Source organism: Ictalurus punctatus, chromosome 2, assembly GCF_001660625.3.
Source record: "Ictalurus punctatus breed USDA103 chromosome 2, Coco_2.0, whole genome shotgun sequence".
In the NCBI taxonomy this organism is placed as follows: domain Eukaryota; kingdom Metazoa; phylum Chordata; class Actinopteri; order Siluriformes; family Ictaluridae; genus Ictalurus; species Ictalurus punctatus.
Genome location: NC_030417.2, coordinates 12,110,171 through 12,131,336, shown reverse-complemented (window position 1 = coordinate 12,131,336; position 21,166 = coordinate 12,110,171).

The window sequence follows — 21,166 nt, the reverse complement described above, 5'->3', positions numbered from 1 at the left end:
GTAACAACCCAGAATGTGTGAGCACTATAATTGGCACTAGTGGTTTCTTTCTTATTTTTTTATACTTAGCTGAGATCATAGAATAAGTTCTGTTGTTTTCTACTGGTTCACACCTCCATGCTTGTCTTTTTCACTAAGACAGTTTTAGTGTGTTTACTTAGTAGCGTTAGTGCTAAAACTTAATTTGTTGCCTGGACCACTGATCATCAAACAAAGGAAGCTTTTATTTTTATATATTAATGATAATGATTTAGCTTAACAATATCTGGTGTGGAAAATTTGAAGTAGTGAAGGCTAAAGGTGCTGTTGTCATCATTTCCCTGTTTTAACAGCTAAAACAGCTTCTGACAAAAGGACTACAAAATCATGAAAGCAGATTTATGAGGATCCAGCAAGAAATATTGAACCCTTTCTCACAGTACACTGGCGTTCCATTCTATCTGTGACTTCCAAATCGACTTATCTGACATTTTCAATCAGTATAAACAAATTAATTATTTTATTGCTGAAAGTATGTTATAAGCTTAGTCAGGACACCGTTGGGTTTTTGTGTGTAGAGTATCATGACTCTGTGTTTAGCTGCTGGTGAGCAGGGTGATGGGAAAGGGGATGGGTGTGAGCCCACTGCCGGGCAAACAATTCACATCTCTCCACAGTAACATTGGTACAGAGATAAAACAGACAACACAGCTAAAGCTTTTTTGATGGTAAAAAACTGTATACAACTGAGACAATAAAAGTATCACATTTAAACCTAGTAGGCTAGGTCAAAAAAATAAACACTTGTGGAAAAACGGCAAATTCTTAAAGCCCTGAGTGTCTACTTTCATATGAGCCATTAACCACTACTGTGGAGTGTGACATCACAAAAAAAGCTTCAATGCTGGACACAGGCATGCCCAAAACAGGCGGAAATTCCATTTTTAGGCCTCTGTTAAAAAGAGAAAACTGTGATTTCACATAGATCTGACAGAAAAGACTCGGGATACGTCTTCCTTGTCCTCTTTGTCTCAAGGAAAATGGAGCCAAACTAAGCTAAGGTAATTAGTTGACATTGTAGAACTTGCACACTTTGGCTTTCAGTTTATTGTCACTCAAGTAGCTAGGTGTGTACATGCAACTAGCTGTTTTTGTATCCTCTGTGAAAACTGGCTCTGAAAATGACTTAATCACCATTATAAGCAAAGTAGGTATGCATAGGCAAGTATGCATGTTTATAGTAGAGCTATTTATGGTTCATTTGCTTGGTTTTTGGCTGGAGAGGCCCTTTAAGACTCTGAGACAGCTAGAGGGATTATAAACTATAAACTATCTAGCTATGTGGCCCTCACTTAATCTCTATTCTCAGTTCTTTTTTATTTATTTTATTTTTTAGCTTGGCCTTTTTATTAAATCAGCTTAACATGCAATAAAGCATAGAGCACTATGATCCCAGAAATCCACTCTACCATGTGTACTATAATGCATTCAACAGACTTAATAAACAAGCACTTAAATACCAGAGTTGGTGTTTCAATGGTTTTCAGTAGTGCATTACCCAGCCATGAGGTGTGTAAGAATTCCAAATGAGTAATGTTGAAAAATAATAAAACTGTTCTAGTTTAAGTTATTAAATGAAACTGGTCCAACAAGTAGATTTTTTCAACTCAACAACTAAAAGTAGTTTATGATAAAGGGAAAATGCTTTTTCAAGAACAAGTTATTTTCAAAAATAACATACATTAATACTCAAAGAGCAGAATGGTAAAAATAAATTTTAAAAATTATTATTATTATTATTATTATTATTATTATTATTATTATTATTATTAGAAGTAGTAGTAGTAGTAGTAGTAGTAGTATTAATTGTTGTTCAATATAGTATAGAATTAGGCCATAGGTTAGTGCTTGTTTCTGCTGATGATAATTTCTTCCAGAGTTAAGAATATAGATGACATAATGATATATAACTAATTCTGAAATTTAAATGGATGTCATTAATAATTATGTCTGCATTTATTAATATCCTGATATGTTAATATTAATAGGATGTTCATAATGTAGGGACTGTGAAAGTAAAATCGGCCCACCAGCTGTGGTGTCACAGTGTCTCTCTCTCTCTCTCTCTCTCTCTCTCTCTCTCTCTCTCTCTCTCTCTCTCTCTCTCACACACACACACACACACACACACACACACACACACACACACACACACACACACACTTTGTATACAGATAGACTTCATCGATATTGAGACAGACAGATAAAGTACATTTATTATAAAATGGACATTGTGTATATTTCATTTTTTTGCCAGAACTGTTCCTTTAAGATATTATTAAACATAAAATATCAGCTTTCGTTCTTGTCAAACATGAGTCGATTTCCTCAGAGCAGTGCTTTACTTGTCCAGTGCTTTGTCTTGATCTCATGCAAAATTCATAACAAGTTTCCGGGACAAAATCTATAGACTGAGAGACAGTTTGGAGGCGTAGATACAAAAGCAGTAGAGGTTTTCCAGACCACAACAGAAACATGAATAACCTAGAAACCCTAGAAGATGTGGTCCTCCTGTAATTTCTGATGATTAAAGATGAAGTACTGTATTACACTAGAGCTTTAGAGCAGGGAGAGGTATACGTAAACCTCAGTTCTCCTCACCTGATTAATGGCTAGCTATTTTTGGACAATTGCACACCCTCTTCTCTTTGAACTTTGACCATCTATATGTAAAAGAGCAGAACTGCAGAGGAATTGGAAGAAGCTAAATCAGCAAGAATAACAGAAAAGGCTGCAGGCTGGACTTGGATAGGTCATCTTTACCTAAAAGGAGAAAGGTGTCTCCCCAAGAGGAAGGGGAAATCAGGACATCATGCTGAGAGGGTGAAAGAAAGGACAGGAGATACACACTGTGGCCTACACACTCACAGACACACTCACAGACATACACACAGACACACTCACACACACACACACACACACACACACACACATACACATATGTATGGGTACCATGTATGGTGCCATCCACTAATATTGGCACCCTTGTTAAATATGAGCAAAGAAAGCTGTGAAAAAATAAAATCTTTATTGTTACATCAGGTTAGAGGCCCCTCCCCCCTTCTGCTCTCATCCAGGCAATACACACTGTATGGGCCTGCTATTATTTCATACTGATCATTTGCAATGTGTTTCTCTCCCAATCTTCCCCATGTTTAACCTTTTGATCCTTTGTTAAACAAATCACAAAAATATATATCAATATATATCAAACAATGGGAAACAAAACACAGGTTTATCAAAAAAAAAAAAAGAGAGATCTTTTTAAATATTTCAATTCAATTCAATTTTATGTGTATAGCGCTTTTTACAATGGTCATTGTCTCAAAGCAGAGTTACAGAAATATATAAACACGGGATACAGATTTTAAATGTGTGAATTTATCCCTATTGAGCAAGCCGGTGGCGACGGTGGCAAGGAAAAACTCCCTAAGATGTTAAGAGGAAGAAACCTTTAGAGGAACCAGACTCAGAAGGGAACCCATCCTCATCTGGGTAACAACGGTTAGTGTGAAAGTAAAGGAAGGTTCATTATGGTTTTATATGAAGTCTGTTGGTTGAACTAGGCCACTGTTCAAAGGACACCCAGGTGCAAAACTGCATGTGGTGATTGAAGTCCCAGGGCCAAAGTAGCAATTGTAGTTCCAGCAACCACAGTGAAATATATAAATATAGGTGTGCAACAATTATTGGCACCCTTTTAGTCAATACTTTGTGCTACCTCCAATTGCCAAGATAACAGGTCTGAGTCTTCTCCTATAATGCCTGATGAGGTTGGAGATCCATGGCAAGGGATCCGAGACCATTCCTCCATAGAGAATCTCTCCAGATCCTTCAAATTTCAAGCTCCATGCTGGTGGACTCTCCTCTTCAGTTCACTCCACAGGTTTTCTATGGGTTTCAAGTCAAGGGACTAGGATGGCTGTGGTAGGACCTTGATTTTGTGGTCAGTAAACCATTTTTATGTTGATTTTGTTGTATGTTTTGGATAATTGTCCTGCTGGCAGATCCAACCATGACCCATTTTAAGCTTTCTGGCAGAGACAGCCGGGTTTTTATTTAATATCTGTTAATATTTGATAGAGTCCATGATGCCATGTAACCTAACAAAATAACCAGGTCATCTGGCAGAAAAACAGCCCTAAAACATTAAAGAGCCACCACCATATTTAAGCATGTGTTATGAGGGACACAGAGATGAAGGGACCCAAATGCAGAACACAGACTGAATGTAAACATGATTTATTGAAGGAAGCTGAGGTGCATGGGGAAAGGAATGTGATAGCATGTAGTCAGGGTTGGGATTTGAACTCTGGTCCACCATGTGAAAGTCAAGTACACAGGTATGAGAGCTGGGGTCAGAGCAGGAGAGCCACAGGGAAGTTGAGGTGAGGCTTGACGTAGCAGGAAGTGAGCCGGGAGTGAACAGCAAGAAGCGTGAGCAGGAACCTGGAACATGAGGAGACAAATATGATGAGCACACGGAAATACAAGAAGGGAAAACATCTCTGAAAACTGACATGTAAATAAAACGTGAGTAGAACCAGAAGTTATTGCACTGAAAGCTGGACAATCTGGTGATGAGTGGCTGAAGAACTGGGGTTTATATATAAGAACTGGGCTGCTGATGAGGGGAGTAGATGAGAAGCAGCTGAGTCTAATGAAGCTCCAAAAAGGCTGTCATGAACAGGCTTAAGCTGGGAGATGTTAAAGCTGGGATGGATGCGCAGGGACCTGGGCACTTTGAGTTTGATGGCAGTGGGATTGATAATGCTCTCAGTAGTGAAAGGGCCTAGTTAACAGGGGGAGAGTTTCTTAGCCTCAGTGTTGAGTGGGTTGTCTTTGGCTGCATGCCACACCTTTTGGCCTGGCTGGTAGTTGGGAGCTGGAACCCAACAACGGTCAGCCAGGCAACGGTTGAGCTAGGTGGAGCGAAGCAGGGCAGAATGGGTTTCTCTCCATACCCTGCAGCAATGACAGATGTGAGACTACATGGCAGGGATGGTGATTTCATATTCCTGGACCAGCAACAAGGAAGGCTGATAGCCCAGGGAGCACTTGAAGGCGGACATGCTGGTGGCAGTACTAGTTAGGGAGTTGTGGGTATACTCAATCCAGGGTAACTGGGAGCTCCAGGTGGTGGGGTTGCTTCCAGTTCCTGGTTGGCCCACTCTGCCTGGCATTAGTCTGGGGGTGAAATCCAGAGTACAAACTGACTGTAGCCCCAAGAGCATTACAGAAAGACCTCCAGACTTAGGAAATGAACTGAGGCCCATGGTCAGAGATAATGTCCTGGGTGATGCTGTGCAGCCAGAAGACATGGCTTACGGGGAGGTCTGTGGTTTCTTGGGTGGTAGAGAGCTTGGGAAGGGCCACAAAGTGTACTGCTTTTGAGAACCGCTCTACTATGGTGAGAATGAAAGTGTTACCTTGGGAAGGGGGTAGAATGCTGATGAAGTCCAAGGCAATGTGTGACCAAAGGTGACTGGGAACAGGCAGGGGTCATAGTAGGCCGGCAGATGGGCGGTGTGAGGCCTTATTATGGGTGCATATGGTGCAGGCAGAGACAATGGCTTGGGTGTCCACGTACATCATAGGCCACCAGAAGTACCTTTTCAACAGGCCTAGGGTACAACTGGAGCCAGGGTGGCAGGCAAACTGGGAACAGTGAACCTATTGGAGGACCTGGGAACATGCAGAGTCGGGGACAAACAAGCGACCAGGGGACCCATTACTTGGGCCGGGTTGGGTGCGTTGTGTTTTCTGGACCATGGACTCAATCTCCCATGTGACTGCCCCCACTACACAGACTGGTGGGAGGCTGGTGTCAGGGTCTGAGGTGTCCTCATCTTTGGAGGTGAACTGGTGAGAGAGGGCATTGGGCTTAGCGTTCCTAGAGCCGGGATGATAGGTGATCGTGAAATTAAACCGCTCAAAGAATAGGGCCCAGCGAGCCTGGCGGGAGTTGAGGCACTTGGCGGTCTGGATGTAGGCCAGGTTTTTATGGTAAAGATGATGAAAGGCAGCTCAGCCCTCTCAAGCCAGGTTCTCCGCTCTTACAAGGCCGGCTTAACAGCCAGCAACTCACGATTCCCCACATCGTAGTTGCATTCCACAGGGGAGAGCCGACGAGAAAAGAAGGCGCATGAGTGGAGTTTCTGGTCAGGAACTGATTGTTGGGAGAGCACTGCACCTACACCTGAATCGAAAGCGTCCACCTCCATGATAAATTGGCACGAGGGATCAGGTTGGATGAGCACAGTGTGATTGATAGGGCATGGAGCTCACACTTTTCTGCTTTGATGAACAGGCAGTTCTCCAGGAGTCTCTGTAGGACAAGCCGGACATGGTGGGTGTGCTTGGTGGGGTTTGGGAGAAAACCAGGATGTTGTCCAAGTACACAAAGACAAAGTGGTTCAAGAAGTCCCGGAGTACATCATTGACCAGGGCTTGGAAACAGGAAGTCATAGTTGAACAATTTCCTGTTCCTAGTCACCCAATTTTGCACTAAACAAAATTTAAATATCAATGGGAATATACTTCAAATATATTTTTCTTATATGAATTCATAGGGGGCCAATAATTGTTGCACACCTATATTTAACAAAGATTTTTTTTAAATAAACCTGTGTTGTGTTTGCAGTTATTTGGTATCAATGAGAGCAGAGTATTTTTATGATTTAAAAAAAAAATAAAAGATCAAATGATAATTCGTCACAGCCTTCTTTGCTCATATTTACCAAGGTTGCCAATATTAGCGGAGGGCACTGTATATATGTATATATCTGAGTACCCAACAGATATGGGGAAGACTGGGTGAGAAACACCTTGCAAATGATCAGAATGAAATAGTAGCAGGCCCATGGAGTGGGTTTTGCCTGGAAGAGAATAGAAGGGAAAAACAAAAACAAAAACAAAAACCTCTAACCCGATGTTCACAGTAGTGAGTGATAAGTTGGTTGTGTTGCTTGAAGTTTGTCTCTTGTGGGCGTTTAGCAACCATTACTGCTGTTGATTGTAGGCACACACTGTCCATAGTAGCTATATATACACTCCCCCCCTCCCTCTGACACACGCAAATATATATATACAGATAGATATAGATATACACACATACACACATATGTAAATACACACACACACACACACACACACACACACACACACATATATATATATATATATATATATATATATATATATATATATATATATTTATATATATATATATATATATATATATATATATATATATATATACAATCAACCAAATTTCACCCTAATCAGTGCATTTTGTCATTTGTGTTGAACTATACACACACACACACACACACACACACACACACACACACACACACACACACATATATATATATATATATATATATATATATATATATATATATATATATATATATGTGTGTGTGTGTGTGTGTGTGTGTGTGTGTGTGTATAGTTCAACACAAATGAAAAAATGCACTGATTAGGGTGAAATTTGGTTGATTTACATGTTATATCTAAGGCTTTTATACAAGGTAACTGCAGAATTGAGAAAATCTCATTTCAAATGTTGCCTCTTGTCCTGTGTGCTTTGCTGCTTGCTGCTGTGGCTGAAATCGCACTTTGTGGCTTGCTGGTGTGAATATAATGTAACAGAAGAGTACATTAAGCATTACTGTATAAAATTTTATACTCAAGGGTTTTTTGTTAAGAGACAAGTTACCACCAGTTATTTAGCTACTAAAAACACAGGCTAACTGGGTATCATCCTGTTAGCAAAAACATGAACCATATCGATTTCATTTTGCTTATATAATTTCACTCATGTCATCATTTCAATTCATGATTGCCTTAAACAACATTATTAATGTATGTTTAGAAAGGCACTTCTGATGGGTTAGAGATAATTGGGAGTAGACCACAAACTTTTTTCAGTGCTTTTTAGAGACTTTTTAAATTCTAACACGTCTGATCTGAGGAACAAAATATGTGTTTCACCCACAGAAGTGGAGGCTGGATGAATTATATAAAGTCTTCCAAAAAAATGCAGTGAACATAATGATTTCTTTACTCAAAAATACTTTCCCAGATGGCAAGGGGGTGTAGATGCCACTGGCAGGATTTAAAAAGTAATTGGAACTTGAGGAATTGTTCTTAAGAGTTGGATGATTCTGTTTCACCCAGGAGTGGTGAATATCAGCTGGATACCTTGTTGTCCACATACAAGATTAGTGGAGTTACCCTGTCTTACAAACCTGGCAATAAACTGTGTCCATTTAGAAGTCCACGGCTGGTAACTTGAGTGGGTTTATCTTTGTAACTTACTAGCCTTGTTAGCTATCAACTGTCCTTCTGAGTTTTTCACATCATGCCCTGGGTTTGATGACCTGCAGGCCTATGAATATGTGGAAAATGGAAAATGGTTTCTATCAGATTCTTGACTCAAGAGGGCTGAAGTGGTTCCTAAAATCCCTCCTTTCTTGCTATCTGATGTTATTCATGTCGTGCAACCATAGGACTGGTTCACATCAGTGGAGCTACTTGATGCACATTTCCATGTCACCATCATCCCAAAACACAGATGCTTTTTGGGACAAGGACAAGCATTCCAAATCAAAGTCCTACTCTTATGCCTCTCTCGAGTAGCAAAAGTGTTTTTGAGATGTATGCAGGCAGCCTTGTAACCACTGTTGGCCAGATACTACCTTGTTTGGTTGCAATGTGCCCATACCAAGGAGCAAGCCATCTGGTACATGTCTTCCTTTGTCTTGTTACAGCGCTCAGTCTCACAGTGAATTCAGAAAAGAGCTCAGAAACGCAGAAACAGGCCACATAATTCACTGGTATGAAGCTAGATTAATTGAGAATGCTAGCCACCCTGTTATCCCAACATGTCGCAGACATCACACTTGCCAAGTCAAATCTAGGCAGGTCACTGTGTACAGTAGTGGTTTCTTTTGAGGATGCTAGGATAGCTGACTGCAGTCACAGTATCCTTGTTTCAGCAAGAAGGGTATGAGCTGTAGCTCTCTGAATTCCCCTCATCATTCAAGTAGACCTATCAAGTGCATAACATGTTAGTGTACTTACAGCACAAGACAAGGGGGGTGTATACTGGAGAGCAGATTTTTCAGCACAAACACACTTAACCTTAAATAGCAAGAAAAACACAGTTGAAATGATTACCTCTGAGATTATATTTTGCAATTCCTTTGAACTATGTGCTCAAAGTCATGTCGCATTGATAATTAGATCGACTAGCTGGTTTGCAAACAAACAATATTTCGACTGTACCTTGGCTCTGTCCTTAAATCAATCCGTACAGGATTTCGCAGTTTTATTTGTGATTGTTGTGGTCAAAAATGCTTGATTTAGCTGTGGCTTTTTTTAAAATTGTGGGGTTTTTTTGCGGAAAACTACTTGAATTGGCGAAATTGCAGAGGGCTTTGGCTGAATGCGCATTGTGATGATGTCACATGGCATGTCTTGGCCCACATCTGCAAAACATCTGCTGTAATTTTAAAAAATTGCAAGCTCCTGCGAATATTGCGGCGTTTCCTTGATTTTACATTAATTTCTGCTAAATCGCAAAAATCCTAGAGGGACACTAGAGGGTCACACTATGCTCTATATACAGTATTCACTATAGATGTACTTTATATAATTTTGCATGCTAATGTGTTGCACTAAATGTAAATGCACATTCACTGCACATTGTCACTGACATCTCATGTCACTGAGCTGCTAGAACATAACCTATAATGGCTGCCCCTTGTCCTAGCAAAATTATTTAGAAAATTTCAAATCTTGGTGCCCTTTATCAGCTGTAGCACAGGTCTATTGCCTGTCAAATACAGATGGAGGAGTCCAAGTAATAAGACCAATTCTGTTCTATTTGTGAAACCTTAAATAATATATTGTACCATAAACAACTTCATATGCTATTCTGAAAAGCAAACTTCACAAAAAAGGTTGCAGTGATGGGTATGTTATGAGCCAGAACTCTGTAATGTAATGGAACAGCCATAAAGGTGGCTAAGAGGCCTCAAAAAGAATGAACAGAAATGCAAAGTCAACTGGTATGTATTAAAAACAGGACTGGAATGCATCCTAGGACAGTCTCTAATGAGGACACACACAGCCCACATCTATACCAAACACAGACCCAATGCATGAGCACTGCCTCTGTGTTAATTGTGTAGGACGGCTGAGAGAATAGAGTTGAAACTCTGCATGATTCAGCCTGAGAAATGTGAAAATAGCCTTGCTGATCTTTCACAGAGTGTGGAGGAAGACACTCGGCAACCAGCCAGAGTACGAAATTATGCAATTACACAGCATGATGATACACAGGGATTTAACTTTAGTGTCTTATCCCGGCGCAGTACTGATTTTAGATAAGGAAACCTATTGAATGCAGACAATAATTATACTTGATTAACTGCAGTGTAATTCAGTAATCATTGTAGATGAAGGACATTTATCCTTTGTGTGACTTTGTGCAATATGCTGAACTTTTGCTAACTTTTCACTAACACATGGAATTTCCTATACTGGGAGATCCAGCATAGGTTTTTTTCTGTATGTGGGTTAGCTCGCTTTTCTCTGCAGATGTGAAACAGAGGTCAGGAGAACACTCTAGTGTACAAAGGGCAAAGTAACAGAAACCTAATTATTCTGTCCATCACATATTACATGTGTGTAGAGGATAGAGGGGTGACACGGGCTTTAATTTAGTTCATTACCCATTTATAGCCACATGCTCAGGCTCTCATGGCTTTAGATGCCATACAGTCAGGTATAAGGAACTTAATTTAACTCACAATGAATGTCATGCATAGCCTAATAAAAATGTTAACAGCATAATAATTATCTAACATTTAATCATACTTTATGGTATTATTACTTTGTACTGTATAATCTCCATTGTATCATATGCTGACTAACATGGCTAGCTATATACCCCTGAGTGATACACGTTGGTCTGACATTAGCCACACCTCCTGGTTGCAAAAACAAAGGGGGAGACTATACAAGATGTCCAAAAAGTAAGGAACCAATGGGCATGTGTTGAGCAAATATGCCAATTGAATATGTTGAGCAAAATCCACAACAAAACATGATACAGCGTGTGACAAAATGCAGTAGTGCGTAAGGGTGAACATGTAGATCATATGTTGTCAATAATAAATACACTTTCTGCTGTTGGGTTTCAGAATTATAAAAGTGTTCACACATTTGTTTTTGCAGTATGCTATCAATTCGGACACCTTTCTAAGCCAACAGAAGATGGTTGTATATATAAGCAATTAGGATGGATAATTGGTATGAGAAGCTCTGTCTTTGCAGCGCCCATATTAAGTAGCTAACTATCTTATCAGTGAAGTTTTAATTAGCTTGCCAACTAAAAATCTAACAGACTTAGCTTGCTAGGTAGCTAACATTTCTCATTTCTATTGCTTTAACAAGCCCACTAATCTCACATAATGTCTACTTCAAGTAGACTACTTCAAGTAGATATCCTAAAACTAGCTAACTGAGCACAAACATTGACTAAAAATGCTGGTGGTATTAGAGGTGGTGTTTTTTTTTTTTTTTTTTTTTTAAATGCTCACAATATCAGTATTATGTCTTACAAATATTATGGTACATCATCCCTGCTGAAAAAAAAAACAGAACCCCTTATAGACTTTGTAATGGTTTTAATGGTTATAATGAGAATTGTATTGGTTTTAATGGAAACTGCAATAGTCCCTGAGGGTCTATACTGGTAATTTGTTGCCTTCTACTGGTGGCATGTTATGTCTGATGGATACCATCAAGGATCAGTAACGGTAATGGTTTTAATGATTAGCTGATGGTTTGTAATGGTATTTGTAGTGGAAACCATTAGACTTATTGTGATGGTTTCTATTGTTTTGTTTTGTTTTCAGCAGGGATTGAACCAATTATTGTTACATTCCTTTTATGAACACAGTTTGGTGTAGTGAAAATTAATGTGTTTATGCTGCTTGGCCTTTTTTTATTATCATAAATCAACTAATTAAATAAAATTAGGAGTCAGATAGCTCAGATAAAAATTGATTAAAAAAATTTTAGGAGTCAGGTAAAAATTAATTAGGAGTCAGATAACAGGCTGACGGTCAAATCACCTTTTCTAAGTGGTGCTGGCTATATTGTCTATGCTAATGTATTCATTTTGTGCTCAATTTCTTCCTACATTTCTACTACATTTTTAAGCTAAAAATAAAAGTTATGATGCAGACACACCTAAGGTTTTGCAAATAAGTGTTTGCATGGTGTCACGTTTCAAAATAAGTGTTTTGTGTGTGTTCAGTATAACCAGTATGTGACCACATGCTTGTTATTAGCCACCTAAATGACTGGGTACATGCTTAATTGACGCAGGCTTAAATGAAAACTAAAGTTTCGTCTCTGCTTAAAATCATCTCTCATAGTTACATTACATGGCACACTGGGCAAATGAAAGCTCAATTTCAATTTCTTGTAAAACCTGTAGTATTGCCTTATAAAGAGGGAATTACCAATAACATTTGGGGTAACCCTGTTCCCTGAGAAGGGAACGAGACATTGCGTGAGCTCAATGCTGTTGGAAGCATTGAGAAGTCAATGCTGTGAGAAGACACCTGAAACTTGTGTAACATCATGCCTATTTATAGGCATGCCTTGATCAGGTGACATGGCAATTAAGCGCGTCACGTGATACATAAATGACACCTGTGAACTGCGCCATCAGTCTCTATTATCTGAAGCGAAGACACAATTCACAGGCATGCCTCAGTATGACAAAGCTACGCAATACGTAACCCAGACATTCTCTTTCAAAGGGAACTCCACGCTGCTTGAGCTCAACGCTGTGGGAACAAGAATACCCACTCCGTCATACTGAGGGTACAGCCTGTTCAAAAAGATCCGAGCCTGAGTGTCACTGCAAGACACTCAAGCCCAGGGCAGAATGTATATCCAGGCTGTAATATCGAATGAATGTGTGTGGCATACACCACCCTGCCACAGCACACACATCCTGTAAGGATACCCCTTTGGACAGAGCCTTTGAGGAGGCGATCCCCCTAGTGGACTAAGCCCTTATGCCCAGAGGCGTGGCGAGACCATGTGCCTCATAAGCGATAGAGATTGTTTCCACTATCCAATTAGAGATGCGCTGCTTTGACACAGCATCACCTCTACTGTCGCCGCCAAAGCAGACCAGCGGCTGCACCAACTTACACCACTGGCCGGAGCAGTGGATGTAAGTACAGAGAGCCCTTACTGGACACAGTCGGTGCAATTTCTTTTGTTCCAGTGTGAGGAACGGAGGAGGGCAGAAAGCCTGCAACGCTACTGGCTGGGCAGCAGCTGTAGGAACTTTAGGAATATAATCCAGCCTAGGATACAGGAAGGCCTTGGCCAATCCAGGGTTAAAGTCAAGGCAGGAAAGGGCAACAGAGAGAGCTTGTACTGTAGATCTCCTACTCACTTGAGAGATGTCAGGGGCAGCAGAAGAGCTACCTTTAGACTTAGAAGCTTGTCAGAGGCTGACTCTAAGGGCTCAAATGGGACACCTGACAGACCTTCCGGGGCCACAGAAAGGTCCCAGGAAGGTATGCATGGTCTGCAGGTTGGCCTCAGCTGCCCGAGGCCCATCACATCGAAGTTAGAGGATGTTGCACCACAGAGGGATTGTAGAAGGAGCCTACCCCACTGAGCCAACCCTAGCTATTACACAGTTCCCTGGGTCTAGCTCATGTTCCTTACACCATGAGACAAAAAGTTGCCACTTGAGCGCATACAATTTCCTCGTGGATGGTGCTCTAGCGTTCACCATGGTCTTTACAACCTCAATTGTGAGACCAGAATCTATGAGCTGGTGTCCCTCAGGGGCCAGACAGTTTCCATAGTTCCGGCCATGAGTGATAAATCAGCCCTCCGGCTTGAGACAGTAGATCCCTGCGGATGGGACTCTCCCAAGAAGTGCCGTCTAGCAGGGATATTATCTCTGAAAACCATATTCAAGCTGGCCAATAAGGTGCTACAAGCAGCAGATGTAGATGGCCTTGGCAAACTCTCGCTAGAACTTGTGGGAGCAGAGCGATCGGGGGAAAAGCATGTGACCTCAGCCACATGTGCACCCTGGTGTACAGCCCTAATGGTGCAGGAGGAGTGAGGGCGATTCACAGTGGGCAGTGTGTTGTCTCCTCAGAGGCAAACACATTCACTTCCGCATGGCCGAACCTCCGCCATATGGACTCCACCACTTGAAGATGGAGCCTCCAACCCCCGGGCCTCAGCCCCTGCCTCGACAGGATGTCTGCCCCCACATTCCGGCTGCCCGGAATGTACATTGCACACACTGACAAGAACCTTCCCTCTGCCCAGAGAAGAATTAGTTGTGCCTGCCTGAGGAGGGGGCATGAACGTAACCCTCTCTGGTGGTTGATATATGAGACCACCGCTGTATTGTCTGTCACAACTAACACGTGGTGACCTCTAAATTGACGAAGAAAGAACTTCAGTGCAAGAAATATGGCCCGCATGTCTAGGCAATTTATTTGCCACTCCAGATGAGGGCCACTTCAAAGACTGCGAGCTGGACAGCCATCTAAGAGTTTGCCCATGAGGAACCATCTTGTGATAAGGAGACACCCCTAGAGTGTGACCCGAGGCTAGACACCAGGGACACTTCCAAATTCTCAGAACACATAGACATCGCCGCGTGACACCGATTACTCTCAGAGGTTTCATCCTCGGACTAAACCCCCGACTTTTCAGCCACCACTGACACAGTCTCATGTGCAATAGGCCCAACGGTATGTCATTGGCTGCTGCTGCCATAAGGCCCAACAGTCTCTTGTAGAGACTGGAGGGGATGCCCAGACCCAGCTTTATCTTCCACAATGTTGATAGTATTGACCCTACACATGTTGGGGATAGAAATGCCCTCATCGTAGTAGAATCCCATATAATCCCTAGAACAATTGTCCTCTGCACTGGAGAAAGCATACTTTTCTTGAGGTTCAACCTGAGCCCCAAACTCCTCATGTGGGCAAGAACAACATCTCGATGTTGAAGTGCCAGTTCCCTGGATCGTGCTAGAATTATGGGGCAGTGGTGGCTCAGTGGTTAAAGGCTCTGGATTACTGATCAGAAGGTCAGCCCCAGCACTGCCATGCTACCACTACTGGCAAGGCCCTTAAACCTCAATTGCTCAGTTGTATTAATGAGATAAATGTAAGTCGCTCTGGATAAGGTCGTCTGCCAAAAACCATAAATGTAATAAATCTAATTAACCAATCGTCCAGGTAGTTTAGTACACGGATGCCCTGGAGTCGCAAGGGAGCCAGAGCAGCATCCATGCACTTTGTGAAGGTTTTACGAGAGGATAAAGCTAGCCCGAAGGGAAGAACCCAATATTGGTATGTGTTGCCTCCAAATGCGAACCTCAGGAACTTCCTGTAATTGGGCGATATTCCTATGTGGAAATATGCGTCTTTTAGCTCTATTGACACAAACCAGTCCTCAAACTGAATCTGTGGCACAATAAGTTTGAGTGTCAGCATCTTGAACCTGTATGTCTTAAGCGCACGGTTCAGATGATGCAGATCTAAAATTGGCCATATACTCACAACTTTTTTGCGGACCAGGAAATAAAAACCTGTAAAAACCTCCCTTTCTCATGGAACGTGGTACATGTCATATGGCCCCTTTTTCCAAGCGAGATCTTACTAATGTCGGGCTCTGCTCTGTGCTGACCCGGGGAGTCGAGCTCTGAACTGGACCCAGTAACCCTTTTCTACGGTAGACAGAACCCATGGAGACACATTTGGCAGTGGAACTGGCTGAAAGTCACCATTTGCTGTTTCGCATCGCGAAACCTGTCGGCGATGGCATTAACGGCGCCGCTACCCATTGAACGGCGATATGATAGCCCATTTGCTTGGTCACCCGAAGAGACAAATCTGTGGAGTGGTTCAACTCTTCCACTGCCTCAGGCCCAATTCCCTCCCCAGAGCTGAGCTCACTCATCAGATCTGCTTGGTAGGCCTACAACGCTGCCTTTGTATACAGTGACCCACACGCAAGACCCGCTGCTGCATAGGCTTTGCCCACCAACGCCAAGGAGGCTTCACATGGCTTGGAAGGCAAAGCCAGCCCACCCTAAATTACCTGCCATCAATGGAGAGAGGTGGCTCGCAAGTGCCTCCTCCACCTTTGGCATAGCTAAATAGCCATGCTGTTCACTCCCCACGGTAGCCAAATAATCAGATGGCGCAGGGTTCTAAACACGGCTAGTGTATGGTTTTCCCCAGAATCGTGATATTTCATCATGAACTTCTGGAAAAAAGGGGAGTTTTCTGCAGTGTGAGGGAGATTTATTTTCACAGCGGAGGAAGTGCTCATCCAGCCTGCTATGAGCCACTTCCTCTTCCCCGGGCCAGTCTAGATTTAGTTTTTCAACTGCCCTAGTAATCACTTCAAGCAGCTCTTTATATGCTTGAGAGCTGCTCTCTGTTTTTGGTGCAATGGCTCCCCCTACTGGCTCCTTAGTGTCAGAGAGGGTGTTTTGGCTTTCCATAATAGAAGGAGGAGTTGGTGGAGTCCGGTGGAGAGCCTGACCCGAAAGACAGAGCTCGTCTCCGGCTCCTCTTCCAGATGTATATGGGATCCCCAGGAACTGAGCTTGCTAGCTACCTCGGCAGCGGCTGGCCCAGATCTACAAGGCTCTGAAACCCGACTTCCTTCGGCCGAGAAGAGAGCAAGCCGCGAGCGGAGTTGTCTGATTGTAAGGCATTAATAATGCAGACCTCACGAGTGCTCCATTCCTAGACACTTCAAACAGAAAGTGTGTCCGCCCCCCCGTGATGAAATAACACTTCCTGAATAACGCGTAACACTTCCTGAATTCACTCTCGCTCATTCTTTTTTCTTATCTTTTTTTAAAGCGACAGAAAAGTAAGAGATTTTTCTTTCTTTATTTGAAAAGATAGGAAATGAATCTTTTTGTGAACGTTACACAAATGACCAACATGCAGTCTTGGCTGACGGCGTGGTTCACAGGTGCCGTTTATATATCATGTAACGTGCTTAATTGCCATGTCACCTGATCACCTGATCACGGCAGGCCTATAAATAGGCATGATGTTACACAAGCTTCAGATACCGGTCACAAGCGAGGGAGCTTCCCACAGCGTTGAGCTCACGCAACGTGGATTTCCCTTCGAAAGTGAACCCACAACAGCCAACTAGCTGTAAATATTTATCCCCAACAGAGCCAGCTAGCTAACATTGGATAAATCCTTGTGTGTGATCCATTTGTAAAACTAGATTTGTGTGTGAATAGCAACAACCTGCAGCTGTAACCAGGTTTGGGGAGTAACGAAATACATGTAATGACCTAAGCAGGATACAAAAAACTGGTAAGTGTAATCCATTACAGTTACATCAAAAAACAAAGTAATCAGATTACAGACACATTTTGTAAAAAAAAAAAAAAAAAAAAAAAAAAAAGGACTACTATCAGTATTCAATCAATAAATTTTGTAGTAAGTTAATTTAGAAATTAAAACAAATTATTCTCTGAAATGCTTTTGTTAGGGTGACCATACCTCTTCATTTTTCCGGACATGTGCTTTTTTCTGACCTTCAAAAAGCGTCTAAATTTGAGAAAATGTCTGGGGTTCAGCTTTAGTTTCGTTACGATGTGCTTCTGATCTAATGCTGCATCATGTGTGTGGGTATTTGTATTGCTTTAACCCCTCTCTGTATTTCCTGCCTTCTTGCATGCCAATTGGTCGATTATAAAAGGCTTGCAGCAACTATTGGCCAAAATCCTGCCTGTCAACCATTAGCCTACTCTCAGTGAACATGCGAAGGCAAAGCACTGTTGTGTATGCCATCAACATAGAAGCAAATGACAGCTGTCCTGAGTTGAAACAATGCCCATGGCCATATAAGGTCATTTTTAATTTCATGTTATCACATTGCTTTGTATTACAAGGCCACTCAAATGTGTGAATGATGGCAGAAGGGGCAGAAGGTACACTCATGGTATCTGATGTTTTATTTTATTCCATGGACATTCAAAAGTATCTAGGAAAAAATGTAAAACGTGGGCAGAGTGAAACCAATTTTATTTATTTATATTTATGTGATGCTAATAGTGTGTCTTTTCCAGTCTGCATTCATAGCAACGCTGTCTTGAATGCTATTAAGTCCCCCACCTACCCAAAAAAAAAGGTGTTGTCTTTTTGGAAAACCAGAATATGGTCACCCTAGCTTTTCCCCGCATCAGGAACATTGATCTTTTATTTATTTATTTATTTATTTAAAACAAATCCAAACACTGAACATGATTTTAAGCTCTAAAATAAACTCTAAATAAAATTATTTTAGATCATATTGCTTTTCTCTTGATTTTATGTACATATGTGACCTTCAAATAATCCCAAAATATTCAGATTACATTACTTTCATATTGTGATGCTTGGATTACATTACTGATTACATGTTTCATGAAGTGATTTGTAACTGTAACATTTTTAATGTAACCCATATATATATATATATATATATATATATATATATATATATATATATATATATAAAACATATGTATATACTGTCATTTGTTGAGTGGTTGTTCAAACAAATTAAAAAATACAAATGTTTGACCTTTTTTATTACCAGTGTAGTATTTTATTTTATTACCAGGTATGTGTAGTATTACTGAGCTGAAGTCTGCTACATTCCATGTTTAAATAAAATGGTGACAGATTGTGTTTATACAAAGTGCAGTATATTTGCCTTCATAAAACGTATTGTTTATTTCTAACTCAATTGTCAACTCTCTGCCATGTATTCCTGAAAACAATTGCTGTAAGCAAATAAACCACACAACCACAGCTGGTCTACTTTTATACAGGTATAATAAAACCAGACATTACATCCTCTGTGTCCATCTGGTTCATTATTTCATCATCAAGCTGAGCAGAAACTACAGCACATTCAGTTACACTGTTCTTGTGTAGCTTCACAGCACAGTGGAACAGATGTAATATTCAATGGAATAAGTCCTCAAAACTGTGAAACAAACAAAATTAAAGAAATAAAAATTAAAATGTCCCCTTATGGATTATCTCTCCCACTGTGTGTGTGTGTGTGTGTGTGTGTGTGTGTGTGTGTGTATATATGTAAATATATATATATATATATATATATATATATATATATATATATATATATATATATATATATATATATATACACACACACACACACACACACACACACGTATACATGTATACATATGTATACATATGTATGTATTGTATATATGTATATATGTAATAATATTATTCTTGGTAATTTATTTAATGAGAATCTATAAGTGGCAAAAGTAAATGAACCTCTAGGATTAGCAGTTTAATTTGAAGGTGAAATTAGAGTCAGGTGTTTTCAATCAGTGTGATGATCCGATGTAAGTGAGTGCCCTGTTTTATTTAAAGAACAGGGATCTTTCCAAGTCTGATCTTCACAACACATGTATGTAGAAGTGTATCATTACAATGAACAAAGGAGATTTCTTAAGATCTCAGAAAAAGAGTTGTTGATGCTCATCAGGTTACACTGGTTACCTGTTAAGGTCCGTATTGATTATAAAATACTGCTACTCGCCTATAAAATTCTAAATGGCCAAGCTCCTTTGTATTTAACCAATCTTCTATCATGTTACAATCCTTCATGCTGTTTAAGGTCGCAAAACTCTGGACTTTTGATAATACAGAGGATATCAAAGTCTACTAAAGGAGGTAGAGCTTTTTCACACTTAGCTCCTAAACTCTGGAATAGCCCTCATGATAATGTTTGGGTTTCAGACACACTCTCTCAGTTTAAATCCAGATTAAAAACACATTTCTTTAGCCTAGCATTCACATAACACATCTCATAACCTTGTACTCCAGTCATGTCTGATAAAACGATAAAAATGGACATGGTCATCTCTGCCTGAAATACAATGAACAGCAGCTACGCTAATCCTTCTCTATTTATTTCCTGTTCCTACCTTGGGATGCCCATCCCGAGGTAATTAGTGAATGTGACAGCTCCAGTTCAGAACCAGCCTCTACGAAGATTCCAGATGACACCAACACCTGCGAAGAGTGGACGATACCAACATCTAATCGTTACAATAACAAGCTCTACATGTTGCTCCTGGGATAACAGTGGACCTGGCCCATTCTGCTCTCCGGGCCATCCTGGAGTGTCCTGGTGCCCTGCTTCTGGAGTTCTCGTCGCTTGTAGGCCAGTCACTGTTGCTGAGTATGGCCCCATATGGACAGCCTGGGGACACTTGGAAGCCGTGGAGATTGCATTGGACTGCAGTTGATGCGGGCAGTTCTGGCAGTTCTGGTGGGGTGTCTTGGGACTGTGGTTGCAGTAGCGGTTTTGGACTATAATTTCACAAACAGACTTTGCGCTAGGATCTCCATCGGTGGACAGTTCATGATTTCAACAGAATAGACTTCATGTTGAGATCTGTGGTGAATTTCCTGATTACACGTTTGCACTCTATTTTATCATATAGTACACAGTTATAGAAGGGAATTAATTATAATTACACAGATGAGAATGAGTTCCCTTTTTGAGTCTGGTTCCTTTCAAGGTTCCTTCCTCATATCATCTCAGGGAGTTTTTCCTTGCCACTGTAACCTCTGGCTTGCTCAGTAGGGATACATTCATCAATTTAAAATTTAGATCTGAAATGTATACATTTCTGTAAAGCTGCTTTGTGACAATGTCCTTTGTGAAAAGCGCTATACAAATAAAACTGAATTGAATTTAATTGAATCAGGCTGGAAAAGGTCACAAACCCCATCTCTAAAGAGTTTGGACTCCACCAATCCACAGTCAGATAGATTGTATACAAATGGAGGAAATTCAAGACCATTGTTACCCTTCCCAGGAGTGCTCAGAAAAATAGCTCCAAGAGCAAGAACTGTAATAGTCCACGAGGTTACAAAGGAACACAAGGAAACTTCTAAGCAACTAAAAGCCTCTCTCACATTGATTACTGTTAATGTTTATGAGTCCACCATCAGGAGAAAACTGT